Source organism: Hordeum vulgare, chromosome 6H (assembly GCF_904849725.1).
Source record: "Hordeum vulgare subsp. vulgare chromosome 6H, MorexV3_pseudomolecules_assembly, whole genome shotgun sequence".
Lineage (NCBI taxonomy): Eukaryota > Viridiplantae > Streptophyta > Magnoliopsida > Poales > Poaceae > Hordeum > Hordeum vulgare.
In genome coordinates, this window is record NC_058523.1 from 126,517,442 (window position 1) to 126,523,387 (window position 5,946).

The window sequence follows — 5,946 nt, forward strand, 5'->3', positions numbered from 1 at the left end:
TTCTTGTTTTCTTTGGTTTGCTATTCTAGCCAAGAATTGGTGATATCTTTTGTATGTATAATGTTGTTGCAAAAGCAAAGAAAAGCATTGTGCTAGATCAATTTAACTTGCAAATCTAAGTGTTACGGGCCGGAAGGAGCTGCGCCAGATCAGAACCCGCAGAAGCTGACCCATAAAAAAGCATATTCTGCGAATATACTTTTTACGGGTCCATTATGCGGGTATGTATCTGTGCCAGCCCGCGTCGGCCCGCAAAAGCGATTTTGCGCGAACTACAAACGCGTTTGGCGGGTCGGCGAGATGCGGGGCCTGCTAGAGTTGCTGTTAGATAGTATCATATACTTGAGACTAGCAAACATGCTGATGTGGCAGACAATTAAAGAATAGAAAGGGGTTAGAGTAACATAGATAGATACCGTAACATGTTAAATGTGATACTACTATATGATACTCTTTAGTATGACCAACCTTATGTATAGAAAAGGGGCAGTATGTGTGTCGATCTTTATATAGAAAAGGGGGAGTATGTGTGTCGATCTTTCTTCTCATCTTGAGTACGATGCCTCGACTGCAAATTATATGTTTAATAATTTACGTGACATCTCACTTAAGCCAATTCTTTTATTGTGGTGCTCATTATCAATTGTACAGATGTTTCTAGTTGTAACAGTTTATAAACAGGACCTTCCTGATATTAATAAAAAATGGCCGCGGCATGTGATTTGTTCAACGGATGGATACGAGTCAGAAGAGGACAGACACAGCAACCACCGGGAGCTGTTTGGCTCAAAGCTGCATCTTACGGGCCAAAATTTACCGTTTTGAGTAACGTTAAGCCAGATCTAACTTTGGTGGAAAAAAATCAGATCTGATCCTTTTGCTTTCATCGGATCCCTTGCCGGTAGGGTATAACAACGTATCGTCGAGGTTCCTGATGGTAGGGTTACACGTCTACCGCAAAAAAAAAAATCTAAGTTGTAGACACAGTGCGTGTGCGTGTCTATCGCCACACCCTCGCCAGCCCCTATTGCGGTAGGCCATTTTCCTACCGTCAGGGACCTCGACGGTAGGTTGTCACACCCTACCGTCAAAGGGTCCGACGGTAGCAAAAGGGTCAAATCTGAAGAAGAAAAAAATCCCTGCCGGGGTGAGATCCGGATTAACGTTACTGAAAGGATCAAAACAGTGAATTTGACACATCTTACTATTAATGAGTAGTACTTCCTCCAATCCTAAATATAAGTCTTTTTAGACGTTTCAATAAAAGACTACTTACGGATGTATATAGACATACTTTAGATTGTAGATTCACTCATTTTGCTTCGTATATAGTCTTCTAGTAAAATCTCTAAAAAGACTTATATTTAGAAATGGAGGGAGTAGTAAACATCGCCCATGTGATTTCAGTGTTGCTTGGTTGACAACGTATTGAAACGAGAGCTTCATGCTAACGGATAGTTCATGATTAGACGATCTAAGCACGTTTCCATTGCAACCTATAACGATCTCAATCATACAGCTGTCTGGTCGCAAAAAGATCTCAATCTCAGGGGGGGTTTCGAAACAAAGACAAAAGATTTGCCTCATCCATTAAATAAGAGATGAATAGAGTTTTACAACTGCCACAACAATTACGACATGCAATCACTTGCGACCGACTATAAGCCCTAATTTCTGAGCACCCACCGTCACCCAAAGATCAGCTTCATCGATGACGTTTTTGAGGAGGAGAGGCGGTGGCATGCTCTTTTGTCGGAACACACGTGCGTTTCTCTCATTCCAGATTGTCGAGGAGACAAGCATGGTTAGGGAGGCCAAAGCCTTCCTAAAGGATTTGTCATGTCAGTTATCTTATCCCATCATTGGAAGATGGATTCTTCAAGGTGTCAGATAGTAGTGTCCATGTGTGCTAGCCCAAACCTTTGAATGACCAACCGTCAGAGCCACAGAGTGAAGCGGCACTTGGCAAAAAGGTAAATGTTTGTCTCTTGCTCTCGCTTGCAAAGTGGACAGAGTCCACAGTTCAGCCAACCACGTTTCTCCAAACGGTCAGTGGTCTGAATCCGATTTTGCAATGCCAGCCATGCAAAGAATTTGATCTTTGGCGGTGCCCAAGCTTTCTAGACCATGGTATCCATGGATGAGAGAGTCAACCCAAGGAATTGTGCCTTGTAAGCAGAAGCCGCCGAGTAATTCCCATCAACGTAGTGTTTCCAGATAATGTCATCATCGACATTGCGATCAAGCTGAAAGTCATGAACCAACATCCAAAGGGTGAAGAGCTCCTAGATATGGTCATCGGTGATGACGGTGGCATGCTTGATCCTCATCATCCATGCATTCCCATTGGGTGCGTCCCTCACTTTCCAATTCTTTCTTGTTGAGGCTTCATGGGTTAGTGGTGCAATATCCTTGGGCGTGCGACCCAGTAGCTATATCTCAACATTTTTTGGACAGAGGAAGCATATGTAGCCCCACTTTATTATATATTCCAGTTTTGTCTTCCAAGGCAAATTCTCATTAATAATTACAAATTCATGTGTGGGATGAAATTGAGATATACCTTCATTGTAGATTTTTGTAGTTCTAAAAATAGAAAATTTTCATATATCCGATCCCATCAAATGGTGTCAATCGTTAGACATCTGCCCAAATCATGGTTCATTATAAAAAATCGATTAAAATCAGCCGGCTCGTTACCCAGCGGCGTAAACCTCCTCTAAAGCGCAACACGTGTCTCGGTGGGGCCTACACACCACCTCTCCACGCCCATCCTTATCCTCACACGAGATGCTCCAGACACATAAAGCAACAACTTGGTCGTTGACCCCAGCTCTCCCTACATGTGCGATCTAGTAAATTCCCCAATCGATGGTCTTCCTCTGCCTCTTTGCTGCCCATCTCACCGGTGAAAACCGGAACTTCCCGTGTGCTCCAATGGCCAGCTAGGGAAGACAATGCGAAGTTACAAGCCGTCGTGGACGCTGGGTGCAGGGTGATCACCGGCGTTGTTGAAGTGGAGTACTCGTTGCACGGCCCAGGGCTCCAAGACAACGCGCGGCGGCTGTAGTGAAGCCTCACCGGCGGCTGCAATGAAGCTTCACCGGCGGCCCGGAGCTGCGATACAGCGGGCAATGCTACAATAGAGGCTCACCAGCGGCTGAAATAAAGCTTCACCGGCGGCCCGGAGCTGTGATGCAGCGGGCAATGCTGCAATGGAGACTCACCGCAGCTACAATGAAGCTTCACCAATGGCCCACATCTACGATGCAGCGGGCGGTGCTACAATGGAGCTTCATCGGCGGCTGCAATGAAGCTCCACCGACAGCCAGATCGGGCGCGGGAGTGGGCAGGGACGAAGCTGAGATAGTAGCATTGGGGTCAGTTTACCCCAATGAAATTGTGAAATCTTTTGATTACTTAGCACTAAGTTACTAACTACTACTTAGATCAGCAAGATGACCCCCTTAAATTACACATAACATAGAGATGACCCCCATTGAGAAAATTTTCTAGATTCGTCCGTGGGAGTTGGTGCAGTGTAGCATTGCCGGCGTGAGTCCTGCTGCGAGCATGTGACCTTGATTTCCCATAGCGATGCGGTGGTTGACTACGATGTTAGAAGGACGTGTTCGCATTGACCGATCTAATGACTTCGAGGGGTTGGATCGAACGGCTGCCCAGCCGGATGATTTCTCTAAGAAATCATCCGACTGATCTGTAGCACTGACCTTCATTATATGCATGATGATTCTTCATGAGTTGAACGTGCGCATATCTCTACTATTAAAGCAGGATCGAACGTCGTGATGGTTCGACCTCTCGATCCCTCCTCCCACCCCTGTCGCCCCACTAGTTTTTTCCATACCCTCAAAAAACCAACGGCAATTAAACCGGTTCGACTATCCTCGCACCCCTCGATCGTGCAGTAAAAAAACCAATCCAGCCCGCACGCGCGAGCATAATGTGGTTCAACCTCCTTCGATAGCTCTCCCAATTACCTCGATCCTGATCCCCTCCATCTCGTGACGCACCCACGATCTCCACCGTCTTCTGCCCACGATCTTCCATCGAGGAGCAAGAAACCAGAATCGAGGCGGAAGGGATTGGCGGAGGGATGCGCGGGCGCGGGCGCAGATCTCGCGGCCCGGCGGCTCACCTTGTCCTGCGCGCAGGCTTTGGCGGCGGCGTCCTCCGCGGCGGCGGCCTCGGTGGGCTCGTCGTGCTCGCCGTCCTCGGGGAAGGCGAGCGGGGTGTCCGGGCTGAGCGCAGGCAGCCGTCGGCTCCCGGGAATCCAATGGCCATGACCCAGTCATCCTTCGCTCGCCGCCCCTCACCCCCCTCCGCGGCGCTCACCTCTCCCTCCTCCCCGGCCTCCTCCTCCTCCTGGCATCCCCCGAGGCGCGCCGCACCGCCCGGGCTGCTCCATGCGCACCATCCGCTCCAACCACCAGCACACCACCCTCCCTCCATCATCACTCCGCCCACCGACGCTAGCCAGCCATGGTCTCGCTTGTCGGCTCCCAGATCCTCTCGCCCAAGCAGAGGCCATGCGCGCTGCGCTGCCCGGGCTGCTCCATGCGCAGCATCCGCTCCGCGCTGCTGCACCCGGACTCCCCCCCGGGGCCCAGCTCCCGCCTGCGCGCCGCGGCCGACGACGGCGACTTGGACATCGACAACCTCACCCACTCCGTCCTTGACTTCCGCCTCAGCGAGCTGGCAGCCACCGTGGGGCCCATGCACCCGGCGGCCGTCGCCAAGTCCTCCTTCACCAACACCGCGGCCACCGAGATGCTTGAGCTGTCCCGGGACTTCTCCGACTACTCCAGCTGCAACTCCGACATCTCTGGGGAGCTCGAGCGCCTGGTCGCCGCCGCCGCCACGCCCAGATCCGACGCGCCGGACCTTGCCGCCGTGGATCTGAACGACCTCGAGTCCATGGATCTGTCGGCCGACGTGGTGCCGCTCGAGTGCGTGGAGCCGTTCGTGCTGGCGTGCAGGCGCTGGGGCCCGATGCCGCGCCCGACGAGCGGCGGCGGCGAGGATAAGGCTGTTGGCCAAGCACCGCTCGGACATCCGCGAGCTTGTCGGCGTCTCCGGTGCGATCCCCACGCTGGTTCCGCTACTGCGGAGCACTGACCCGGTGGCGCAGGAGAACGCGGTGACGGCGCTGCTCAACCTCTCGCTGGAGGAGCGCAACCGTTCGGCCATCACGGCGACGGGCGGCATCAAGCCGCTCGTCTACGCGCTGCGGACCGGGAGGCCTCCGCCAAGCAGAATGCCGCCTGCGCGCTACTCAGCTTGTCGGGCATCGAGGAGAACCGCGCCACCATCGGCGCGTGTGGCGCCATCGCGCCGCTCATCGCACTGCTCTCCGCAGGCTCCACACGGGGAAAGAAGGACGCGCTCACCACGCTCTACCGTCTCTGCTCGGCGTGCCGGAACAAAGAGCATGCTGTCAGCACGGGAGCCGTCGTGCCGCTCGTACACCTCATCGACGAGCGTGGCACCGGGACGTCGGAGAAAACAATGGTGGTTCTTGCGAGCCTCGCGAACATAGCCGATGGCCGCGATGTTGTGGTGGAAGCCGGTGGGATACCTGCACTGGTTGAGACCATCGAGGACGGCCCGGCGAGGGAGAAGGAGTTCGTCGTGGTGGCTCTGCTGCAGCTGTGCTCCGAGTGCTCCAACAATCATGCGCTTCTCGTTCGAGAAGGGGCCATCATGTTGGGTAACGCAGCATAAATTCAAAAAAAATCCTACGCATATTCAGATCTTCCTATGGAGAAACTAGCAACGAGAGAGGGGTGAGTGCATCTTCATACCTTTGAAGATCGCTAAGCGGAAGCGTTACTAGAATGCGGTTGATGGAGTCGTACTCGCGGCGATTCAGATCGGGGTGTGATTCCGATCTAGTGCCGAACCACGGCACCTCCGCATTCAACA

General features: G+C 52.5%; 1 pseudogene; it reads left to right on the top strand.

Moving 5' to 3' along the window:
* The first annotated feature begins 4,503 nt into the window (after positions 1-4,503).
* LOC123405208 lies at positions 4,504-5,745 on the top strand (annotated as a pseudogene).
* Positions 5,746-5,946: the final 201 nt, after the last annotated feature.